Raw genomic sequence first — 13,047 nt, 5'->3', positions numbered from 1 at the left:
GCTCAATGGTAATAAAGTTGTAGGTCTGTGGCTCCTAATCCTCCCTGGGGATATGGGTGTGTAAGCTCTTTCCACTCAACTCTTGGTTGCAGGATCACCCATGTGAGTGTATTCATTTGTGAACGTAGTTTCAGAAAGAACTGTTGAGGGGAGTAGATTAAAAGTCAAGAAAAACCTAAAGCAACCTTCTCTCATACTGTTTCAGGAAATGGAACTGGAAATAACAGCTTTCTAGTCAACTTCCAATGTTTGTCCGACACAACACACTGGGGACATTCTGCAACAAAACTGGACGCTTGTATATCCAAAACTTGGCCACCAATAAATGTGTGTTAACTTTTTACAGGTAGCGGATATTCCCATATGTCCCTCATGAGCGATGCCAATAATTTTCTCTCAGAGTTGGGCTGGAGAAATAAGTAAAACGTTACTAATGCAAATCCCATTCTCAAATTACAATTCTTCAGAAATGTGGGCAAAACTCCACAATTCTTACTCAAGATGTCATCCTCAGCTATAGCTGCAGACCACTCGTCTTGAGTCACACTCAATTTGCAAACAGACACAGCATCAAAAAGACCAACAACACAATCCTTGGCAAAATCTTCAACACAATCACCATCATAAGGAAGAGGAAGACGGGATACACAGTTTGCCTAAATTTTCTCCCCTCCTTGAATATAATTACCCACCAAGTCGTACTCCTGTAATTTAGACAACAATCATACCAAATGTGCAGAAGCCTTGCCCAAACCTTTTCCAGTCAACAAGAATACCAGAGGCTTATGGTCAGTAGATAATTCACAGGATTTGCCCCAAATATATGTCTTGAATTTATGTGCAGCCCATACAATTGTTCATGAAGGATACAGGGAGATGAATCTCTCCGTGCTGGTGGGAGCACTATGACTAAAACCACAGGGTGTCAATACCACAGGGTATTAATCCAATGAGTTCTTGAAATAAATCAAAGTTATACCATTAGATTCATCCAATCAATATCGATTTTAATTCATGTTTTTGCAATATTCATCTTGCATAATTTCATGAAATAAATGGTTGTCCATAAATCAAATTCAAATTTTATCACAAACATAACTTTGATTTCTTTCAAGAACACATTGGATTAATACCCTGTGGTATTGACACCCTGTGGTATTAATAATAGTGCTCCCACCAGCACGGAGAGTGGACATGGCACAGGTGGTAGATGCACCTCGGGAATAAGCAGAGAATAATTTGAATACAGAGTGCACGCTGGTAACAATTATTTTTCAGCCCAAACAATTCCCAACACTTCTCTTTCTATAGTACTGTATTTGCTTTCAGCACCAGACAAAGATCTAGAGGCAAACGCAATGGTGTTCTCGTGACCCTCAACCCACTGAACAAAAAGGGCTCCAAGTCCCTTAAGAATGGCATCCACTGTAATAAAATATTTACCGTTAGAGACAAATGGTCGCAAAGTGGGAGCATTGACTACTAACAATTTCACCTTTTTAGAAATTAGATTAACAGAGTAATTCCAGTCGAACTTCACCCCTTTCCTAAGGAGAGATCTAAAGGGCTGCACTATCAGAGCATAACCTGGTACGAATCTGGCGTAATACTTACAGAGACCAAGAAATGAATGTAGGGCATCCTTGTCAGAAAGAGGAGGAGCATTCTTGATGGCCTCTACATTACAAAACTTACGCTTAATTCTCTTCTTGAAAATGTGATGCGCTAAGTATTCAACTTCTTGTACTAGAAGCTTGCATTTACTCAGTTTTACAGTCATTCCTTTGGCTTGTAGTAGGTCGAAAACCCTTGTGCAATACCTGTATGTGCTTGTCTCTGCTCTCTGTAAAAATTAAGATATTGTCCTGAAAAGCCTACACGTGTGACATATCACCAAACAGTCCATCCATCAAATTTTGAAAAACACTTGCCATGGATGCAAGTCCAAATGGCAACTTCAAAAATTTGAATGCGCCAAATGTAGTCACAAATGCTGTGAGCGACTGTGACTCTTCAGAGAGTTGAATCTGGTGATGCGCAGAATGCAAATCAATTGTTGAAAAATACTTTCAAACACCAATGTTAGAGAGACCTCAAATCCACACATAACCTGAGGTCTACAGTCTTTTTCTTAGTCAAAAACGACTAGCGAAACCCATTCTGCTGCATCAATATGTGCAATGATCCCTTCAACCTTCAGTTTCTCCAAAAGTACTTTCATGTCCTCCCTTTATTGAGCGGCACCTGCCTAACCTTGTGAACAACAGGCAATGCATCTTTTGTGAGCTCTCTGCAATGCTCAAAACCCAGTACTGTCCCCACAACATCTTTAAACACTCCAGGGTACGACGCAACCATGCTATTCACAACATCACCCTCCACATCTAGTGATAATAAATTAATAGATGTCACTCCCAGCACAATGGGAGGATCTTCCCCTGGGTGTAAAATAATACCCAAACTGGCAAGATCCTTCCAACCCACTATATCTCTACAGTTCACAGCCACATACACCTTTATTCTGACGGACATTCCCAAACACACTACAGTAGACCAGAAAAATCCCTGCGGATCTATAACTCATTCCCCAAAGGCTTTGGGATTGATGTCAGGAGCAAACAAGATTGTTTCTGTTTGCCACAAACTGTAAAAGGTACGATCCGCTACGATTGTGACAGGCACTCCCTAACCCACCAATACTGTGATCCCCTTTCCATCAATAATGACATCAACAATGAGCCCTTTGACTTTCTTCCCTGGATTAACACAAGTGATATCTGGTGTGTCCACAGTTATCATAACACATTAGAAAATGTGTTGCTACAATCCCGGATCTCACACTCGGGAACATCCACACTCACATTGTTTATTTTAACATTACTAAAGTTGTTGCCAACACCGGGTGCCCCCCTTCAGACTCCTTGAAAACGGCCCATCTTGCTGCAATGATTACACTTCCTATCAATCGCAGGGCAAGATGGATTATTCCTTGTGTGATTCTTTGAACCACAGCAAAAACAAATTAGTTGGCCACATCCTGGCTGGTTTCTCTGATACTTCTTCTCACTCAACTGTTTGCCACTGACCGCAAAAACGAGATCCTTATCCCCCACAGAGTTAACTGACAGCTTGATTGGAAGACATGATTCCACAGTACTTTGGAAGTAACTATCGATCTCTCAATGCTTTTGGTAACATCAAGCATTTCAGCTAGTGTGGGATTACGACAAGTGAGCAACCACTCTTGTATTTTTTTTTAGAAGCAATAAAAATCAAACTGGTCCCGAATATATATGTCAACATTTGCACCAAACTCACACTTTTCCACCAAAACTCATAATGTAGCAATATAATCTTCTACAGACTCATCACGGCTGCTTACACATCTTAAAATTAAATCTCTCTAATAAAACACTAGATGTGTCTGAGTATTGCTTCCTCATCCGCTGCTTTGTTTCCAGGTAAACGTTCTGTCGCAGCTCCTAAGAATCCCCAGGAGATGAGTGTTTTGGATGACCTAAACTGAGGGCTTAGTGTCCAAACCGATTCCGGACACCCACACAGGATATTCCAGCCATTAGACCAGCTAGCTCTACAGTGCCACTAACACTCCCTGTATCCTACAGTGGTGTAGGTAGTTTCTGTCAACCACTGAACATGACAACCCTGATTCCTCAAGGATCGTGGAAAACAGTACAGTACTTTTCGCTCAGTCACACGTGCTTACTTATTCTCAGAAAATACACAGGATGGCGATTAGGACATTTCAATAAGTATTTATTGGCCCAGCGCCAGTCTTGTGTAAAAACATATTTGCTGCGACAATCAGGAGACAGAATTATAAAAAAAAATTGGAAGTACTAATATAGTAAACAGTTGATACATTTCTACCATAGTGCTAAGAAGATGAACATATACAGTTCAGATAAAACAGTAGCATTAGCATACTCCTACAATGCGCGCCCTGCGTAATTTGCCTGAATGTACCTAGCCTAGATATGTAGGTGTAGCATGTACATGTGCATATTTATATGTAGCTGAGAATCCCCTAAGGAAGCTCCAACCCCCTCACCTGATGTTAGAGAACGAAGTACCCCGACTCTGCTCCAAGGATGACACCCCGCAAGGGATGTCAGAGTGCTGCGTGTCGAAGATTCAGCATGCAGGACCCTGTGTCAGCGTGGAAGGAATTCTCCTCTAATTTGTAGGGGGGAATAAGGGTCTTATATACTAGAGTGGACACTCCACAGTTTCTTCTAAAATTGATATGTTTTGAAACATTCATAAATGTTTTGAACACACTCATAAATGTTTTTCCAAACAAATGCGATCATGCACAGCGGGCTGTTGGCCAAGAATGAAAAAAGTGGTGCCCCTTATACAGAATAATTATACAGTGCCTGAGGACATTTTTATGTACGTCAGGTACAGGGATTATGATAGAATACTAAGAGTCTGGTGTTGAAGAGACAGGAGTAAACTACTAGGTAGATGGTCACCCGTTTAGAACAGTTATTGTTGTGTGGATGGGACAATGTATGTAAAAAGGGGGTATACATGAAAGTACTATCCAAAAGGACATGACAGTTCCAAGGAGTATCTTCAGTCACCGGTGCAGGAAAGCAAGGGAAGTTATCAAAAACCATCTGACCAGCCAGCCTAAAGTGGTTAAACAATAATGCCATTTCCCTGGAAAGTGAGTACCTATCCGCATCAATAGCAGCCAAGTAGTTTTCAAAAATACGAAGCCACTCCAACCATTTGTTTATAGGTTTTCCAGCTTTTTGCAAGAATGGTGGTGGTTGAATGACTCCGTGACTGCTGGCCCTAATTCAGAATAAAATGTGAAGCTGAACAAACAGGATACCTTTGTAGACAGCCAAGAAGCAGTATAGAAGAAAATAAATGTTACCTGGTTAACGAACAAAGACACAAACGAAGCAAGTGTGATGTAGAACGAACTAAGTTATAATACATTGAGGGTTAACTGCAGGCCCCATCACGCTGCCAAACTGCAAACCAATACCTCATGATGCATATAAACACTTGTGAAAAAGGCTTTTACCAGCCGTTGAAACATTGATATCTTTCTGTTCCAAAATGGCTGCACGCTGGTGTGAAAAATTCACGTCTGCCGGCGCGCGCATTCGTACGTGAACCTTGACGTCGAGTCGTCGATACAACTCTGCTACAGCACACGTGAGTACGGCTCCGGTAACTTCCCTTGAGGGTCAAGAGCTGCGGTCTGCATGGGGTCACACGCCAAACTTATGTCGTAGGACAAGAAACCACAGGTCACAGCAAAACACTGACAGCTTCAACAAGGCAGGTACTCACACAGCTCTATGTTGTAAGCACTGAAGAAGTGCTTCCTTGGAGGCTGTGTTGTCAAGTGAATAAACAAAAGAATTCTATCAATGTGCACTTGGAAATAGTTTTTATTTTGATTTTGTAATATTTATCTGGAGTTGTGAGGACGGCTCCCTTTGCTGATGGCAAAGGCAATCACTATGTGTTTTTAAAATACCCCTCACACACTAAGAATCCCTTAGTGTCATGCTTCATCATGGGGGTCTTCCCGTCCCTCTACGGGCCGGGGCGTGCTACGACCTACGAGCTACGCTGAAGCACTTTGCTGTGTGACGATAGGCTATGTGTGGTGTGAAAGCAGTGAAGGTGAAGTGTAGGGACCTAAATATGTGACTGTTTATTAAAAATTAAAAATGCCCTGGCTAGTAGAAAAAAATGATTTATTGGCTTCTCTGGCTGGGAACATTAAAAAGGGGTTATAGTAGAGCTTTGATATGTTCTACCAGGTCGACATGTTTCATAAGCAGTCCCCTACTGCTTAATCCTCAGGACCTCTATTGGTACCTACTGTTTATACTCAAATAACTCTCTAAATAGTATGCCTATTGTCCTAAAATAAAGCAGCAAAAATAGGCTACTTTATTTTGCTCCTGGGCTTGAGTCGGCCCTTGTTGAAAAGCAAGAAAATGGGTGACCTATTATGGTCTCTGTAAGAGAAAGGGAAAAAAAGGGGGGGGGAGAACGCATATAGTCAATAGCATACGAGTCTCTACACACAGTTCTCAATGCTCACATGTTCATGTTAGTGACATTTCAGCGTGCGTTACTATCTCTGCTTTTGTTACTCACTGGTAACTTCATTGTGTTGTATCACATAATGAGCCATGGTGCAATAAATTATTATCCGGTAATTCGCAGGATTTAGATATACTATATCTCTTTGGATTCCACATACACACAAGTGCTGCACTGCATTCATACATTGCACCCAAACGGGAGGTAAGGAAATGAAAAATTTCCGAAATTGAGTTACTGCTGTAATTGAGAACGATTGTCTCTTTTTGAAGTAAAAGTTCTTGTTAATGGCGATGGGGTTGTTAAAAAGAAAGTGATCTATTCCATGCATACTATATATAAATGTCGGGTATACATACTGGCATGCGAAATCTAGCGTGCCCCATGAGCCAGCATCAAGAGGATTTCATGCGGTCACTGGAAAGAAAACGCATAGTAAAGGCGATTACAGACCAGCACGAGACAACCCTACTGATGATGAATCATCTGATAATGGCTCTAATAGCTCAGACTCCAGTAGAGGCAGAAGCCCTAGATATCAGGGCACACGACAGAACTATAGACGTCCGAATTACCATGGAGCAAGAGGATGGAATCACTATCCGCCTCAAATGATGTACGACCCTCAACAATGCGGTCCTCCCCCTTTCCAGCACCCACAAGGAGCTTATTCACCGTGAGTATATCATCAACAAAATTACAGTTACTTTGACCAGACCCCTTTTTTAGGCACATGCCAGGGGAGGAACAAAGGACGGAATCGGAGGGGAACCAGCGTACATTGGACCACAGGAGAAGAGGAACCACTAAGAATGGCAACAAGAAGCATGACGGGGGCATCGAAAAGCCGGAAATGAGTCTAATAGTGAATCTTACAGATTTTAACCTTTCTGAGGCACAAAAGAGAGTCCTAGAAAAAGGTTTAGGATACGTTCCGACGGCAAATATGGACAAATTCCTATTACACAAAGAAGTGCAAGAGTTCATGAGACGCTTGAAACTACAGATCTTCTTCAAAGACAAGGACAAGGAGATCCAACAGGGTGACACAGGACTAAAACCGAGATCAAAATTCACTCCGATGGATAACACCTTACTCATCGAAATTCTCACTTTAGAGAAAGCAGTCATGAAGGATCTTAATGGTTTAGATCCATTGAACAAAAGGGTGTTCCAAAATGTATCCAACGACGAACGAAGAGCACTACAGGAACTAAGTAACAACAATGACCTGATAATAAAACCAGCCGACAAGGGCGGTGCTACGGTGATACAAACTAAACAACAATATAACAATGAGTGCATGAGACTCCTACAAGACCAACGTAACTATGAAGTACTCCACACCGACCCCACCGAAAGGATCAAAGTCAAGATCAACACAATGGTGGAGGAGGTTCTAGCGCATAACTGGATCACGAGAAAAGAGGGAGATTTTCTATGCCAACCAAATCCCAAGATACCCTACCTGTATACTCTACCTAAAATACATAAACGTCTGGATAACCCACCGGGACGTCCGATTGTATCGGGGATTGGGTCAGTTTTGGAACAGTGTCTAAGTACGCCGATGCCTTTCTGAGGCCAATGGTTCAAAAAACTTCAACCTATCTCAGAGACACCAAAGATGTACTAAATCTACTAGAACACTTAGCTTTCGATCCAAATACCCAACTATTGATCAGTTGGGACTTAGAAAGCCTTTATACAAGTCTTCCCCATAATGAGACCCTCCACTTCATAGAGGATGTCCTATTTGAGGACGACTGGGAGTACCAAACACCAAGAAATGTGATTATGGAATGTTGTTCTCTGGCACTGAAGGAAAACTTCTTCGAGTACAATGGGACCCTATATCTACAAAAGCATGGGACTAGCATGGGGAGCACCTTTGCTCCCAGCATAGCTGGTCTCTACGTCCACCATCTGGAGACTACCAGAATACTTCATCCCAGGAACCCTTTCAGAAAAAACATAAGGACCTGGAAAAGGTACATTGACGATATCTTTATCGTCTGGGATGGAGATGAAAGAACCTCACAACAATTCCTCACATGGCTTAACCTGCAAGACGATTTCCTGAAATTTACCAGCACTAGTTCCAACAGCAACCTTGTATTCCTGGATCTCAACATCTTCCCAAAGAACGGGAGACTGATGACCACCACCCACTTCAAAAGTACATCTAAGAACTGCTTACTCATGTATCAGAGCTTCCACCCGAAACACCTATGGGACAACTTGCCCTACGGTCAATTTCTCCGCCTAAGGCGCAACTGCACTGAGATTGAAAATTTATCATCACAATCTAAAGATTTGCGTCAAAAATTAGAAATCCGCCAGTACCCAGCCAAAATAATAAACCAAGCGTACAAAAGGGCCCGAAATAACTGCAGAGAAAGCCAACTGGAAGAAAAACCACCCAAGGAGGAAGAGAAGAGACCAATATGTATCACCACATATAATACGAGTTCCAACCAGGTCACAAAAATTGTGAACAAGCACTGGAAGATCCTAAACAGTGGTGGATTGCACATACCAAAACCAATGTTTTCCCACAGGAAGGGGAGAAGTATACGTGACATGCTGGTACACACCAGGCCGAAAACAATTAGGGACAACTCCACGAAGAATCCGAGTTTTGTCCAAGGCCACCATCCGTGCGGAAAATGCAAAGTCTGCTGCCTAACGAAAAAAAGCATAAAATTGACATTTCAAAACGGAACCACCTGGGAGCAAAGGAGTGTCACGACATGCAATAGCCACAATGTGGTATACTTAATTACATGTCCGTGTCATCTGGAATATGTTGGCATGACCAGCAGGGCAATAAAAATAAGAATAGGAGAACACAAAAGTACCATTAGGTGCAAAAAAGCCAGCACAAAAATGGCGACACATTTTCTAGAGAATGGACCTGATGACATCTCATGGACCATAATTGAGCAAGTTGGAAAAGAAGAACACCTCCTGGAAAAAGAACAGAGATCGGTGTTCCATCTGAATACCAACCAATCAGGCTTGAATGACGAAATACCCTGGGGACAGCTCTAACTAGCTAAGCTCATCCCTCTGTACTTTCTTGTCCCTCTGACAATCAAGATAAGGGTGTAAGCCTCAGATACCCCTTTTAAAATAACCCCCTTATCTGACCAGCTCATTTTGGAATATATTAAGTTGAGTGCTGGAAAACCCAGCGACTCGGCTAAAGTTACTCGCACTTGCTCACTTTCCTCATACTATTATGTAATAAGAGAAGCCAATTCAGACATCCTGAGTATGGAAGGCGATGACAACAGGGCATATGAAACTCCTTAACATACTAAACCCCCCTTTCCAACAGGAACAACATGCTTAGTCGCAACCAGACTGCTAGATGCATTTGTACTAACGAATTGGTACATTATCATTGCGCTGACCATTTTCTAATTACTTACACACTAATCGCAAAAAGCTACGTTTTTGTGCATTTTTTTGTCCTAATTATATCACCAGCGCAACTATCTTTATATGTTACTTTTAACAATTTGTTTCTGCAAAGATTGTTTTTCTTGGCATTTGACACAGTAGAAAGACTAAGATATGCCATTTTTGCTACCGAAGGTGCCGTCCTTGGCGGCCATTTTGAGTAGCGCTCTAGTTTTTTTCCTGATATCACAGTCGAGCAGTGGATGACTAAGCGCCAGGTAAAATTCAATAAATATGAAGTCCTCGCAAGCGCTCCCATAACCCACAGAGCAGCACAAGGGAAGGATCGAGGCAAATACTCGGCAGCGGTAACGTAAGTTAGACTACAGCCAGAAGTCTTTAAAATATGGCCATCAATGCACCGCGAAAAATAGCAAGAACGAAGCCTCTGAAATGACTTTACTATGCGTTTTCTTTTCAGTGACCGCATGAAATCCTCTTGGTGCTGGATCATGGGGCACGCTAGATTTCGCATGCCAGTATGTATACCCGACATTTATATATAGTATGCGTGGAATAGATCGCTTTCTTTTTAACAACCCCATCGCCAATAACAAGAACTTTTACTTCAAAAAGAGACAATCGTTCTCAATTACAGCAGTAACTTGATTTCGGAACTTTTTTCATTTCCTTACCTCCCGTTTGGGTGCAATGTATGAATGCAGTGCGGCACTTGTGTGTATGTGGAATCCAAAGAGATATAGTATATCTAAATACTGAGAATTACCGGATAATAATTTATTGCACCATGGCTCATTATAGAAATTACGTATAGAATACGAGAAAAATATATCATGATATTTCTCCATATGTGATACAACACAATGAGGTTACCAGTGAGTAACAAAAGCAGAGATAGTAACGCACGCTGAAATGTCACTAACATGAACATGTGAACATTGAGAACTGTGTGTAGAGACTCGTATGCTAATGACTATATGCGTTCTCCCCCCCCCCTTTTTTTACCTTTCTCTTACAGAGACCATAATAGGTCACCCATTTTCTTGCTTTTCAAAATGGGCCTACTCAAGCCCAGGAGCAAAATAAAGTAGCCTATTTTTGCTGCTTTATTTTTCCCAGCCAGAGAAGCCAATAAATAATTTTTTTCTACTATCCAGGGAATTTTTTTTTTTTAATTAACAGTCACATATTTAGGTCCCTACACTTCACCTTCACTGCTTTCACACCACACATAGCCTATCGTCACACAACAAAGTGCTCCCGCGTAGCTCGTAGGTCGTAGCACGCCCCGCTCCGTAGAGGGACGGGAAGACCCCCATGATGAAGCATGACACTAAGGGATTCTTAGTGTGTGAGGGGTATTTTAAAAACACATAGTGCTTGCCTTTGCCATCAACAAAGGGAGCCGTCCTCACAACTCCAGATAAATATTACTAAATCAAAATAAAAACTATTTCCAAGTGCACATTGATAGAATTATTTTGTTTATTCATACAGATTAGGAGGGTGATTCTATCACCGTTACCTCTACACTTCCTCATTTGTTTATTTGATGTGTTGTCAAGTGGTCTGTGGGTCGGGAACGACAAATAATAAATGACACCACTCCTGGTACCATATGTAGAGTAGGGATCATCACACAAGAAAGAAAGTAGACTGGAAACACAGATCCAATTTCCAGATGAAAGATACATCTAGTTCTTTATGGTTAATGGGCCCACGACCAGTCAAGCTCCTGTCCAGCTCCATAGCAGCAGGCAACCGCCAGACTGGTCCGAACACGAGCTAGAACGTCACACGGCCAGTCAGGGCTCCGAACAGAATCAATGGAACAATAGAACAGTTTAAAGAAAACATCTGACAGTGCATGAGTAAAGAAGAAAAAACAAGCATTGGCAAATACAGCAATACAAGCCCATACCACACTCTTGTTGTCTTTTCTGTGTCTGAGCTCCCCTTATTAGTTGCTCTATCCCAGGCCCTAGATGTCCCCTTACTCGCCAGTTTTTGTAAGATTTAAGTCAGAACCATCTTTCTTTGCATCACTTATGTCCCGTCCAATGGCTTCTGAAAGACACAGCTAATCATGGCTGAAGGGGGAGCAGAGATTGTTGCAAGGCTCCGCTGTGTGTCATTCATCCCAACCCCGTCCTACCTTCCTAAAAGATTACTTTTACAATTACATTGTCCTCCTGGAAGTTTCGGTAATTAGTTTTCATCATGTGTCATGTTATAGAGCTCTTTATCATTGGCATTTGAGGAGCGCTTACTATCCATAAATGTGTGCTACAGGCAGGGCCGGCGCTAGGCATGGGCAGTGTGGGCAGCGGCCCAGGGCCTCGCGCTCTGCCAAAGATTAGGGGGCCCCCCCATCAGTGTGAAAGACCACACTTGCACATTAGCCAACCTATTCTTGCGAGGCCCCCTGCCCCAGCTGATCATATTACATCATGAACTTGCTGGCGTGGTGACATTCCTGGGGTGCAGGGGTGGGGGAAGGTACAAACTGAATGGGGGACAGCACACCAGCTGGGCCAGCAATTATCTTGGCTCAGTGTCAGAGGCAGGCAGCGTCTCAGTTAAGTATCAGCCATTCTAGGCCCTTTGTTTCCAGGGGAAGGCGGACACAGGTAAGAGGAGGTGGGTGATGGGTGGAGGGGGCAGCCAGATCAACTTGTTTTTGACCTTTCTTTGTGTATAAACTGTGTGTTGTGGGAAGTGTGTCCTTACTGTTTCATGGCCCAGGGGAGGGGGCCCCCTCCCAGGGCCTTGAAGCACTGGATCAAGCTGCAAGGTTCAGGTGTGGGGGCCCCCTTCCCTGGGCCTTGTAGTAATTATGCAGTGCCAGGGTTGGATTGGGAAGGGAGTTATTTGGCTGGTGCGAGAGGCCCAGTCCCTGAGGCTTAAGTGGGCCGTTTTTTTTCCTCATTTATGTTGAGGCTTGCTCTGCTGATGTGAACTCGAGAGGCCTCAGCAGCTTCTTCCACTGCCCATTTTCATATAAATAATTCGTATTTCGATTGTCCTTGAACAGCAAAAGAACTGAATGGTTTTTGGGATTGATTTAATATTAAATGTTCAATCTTGGTGCTCCATGTAAAGCAAGCATTTGCAATGCAATAGGTCTCGCATTTAAGCGAGTTTGAGCTATTGACATTGTAAATGACAATGCCTTTTTATTTATATTTTGTTTTTTTAAACATAAATAAAATGCATAGTCATTTACAATGCTAATAGCTTAAATTCGCGGAAATGGGAGACCTATTGCATTTTGAATGCTTGTTTCCTTCTGGCACTCCGAGCGCCGCAGAAGGGAAGTGAAACTACAGGTCTCAGAATGCACATGTGTGAGGCAACTATAGAGCTCTAAGTATCTGCTTGATGCCTGCCCACTAAGTCTAGTTAAGCATATTAGTTGCACAGAGAGCCAGTGACAGCACTGTCCACCCTTGGAGCTGAAATCATCCATAACAAGTACTCAGTGAGAATTATCATGGCATACTCATCCTCCTG

The sequence above is a fragment of the Lissotriton helveticus genome, chromosome 2_1 (assembly GCF_964261635.1).
Source record: "Lissotriton helveticus chromosome 2_1, aLisHel1.1, whole genome shotgun sequence".
NCBI classification, from domain to species: Eukaryota; Metazoa; Chordata; class Amphibia; order Caudata; family Salamandridae; genus Lissotriton; species Lissotriton helveticus.
This window is presented reverse-complemented; position numbering follows the sequence as displayed.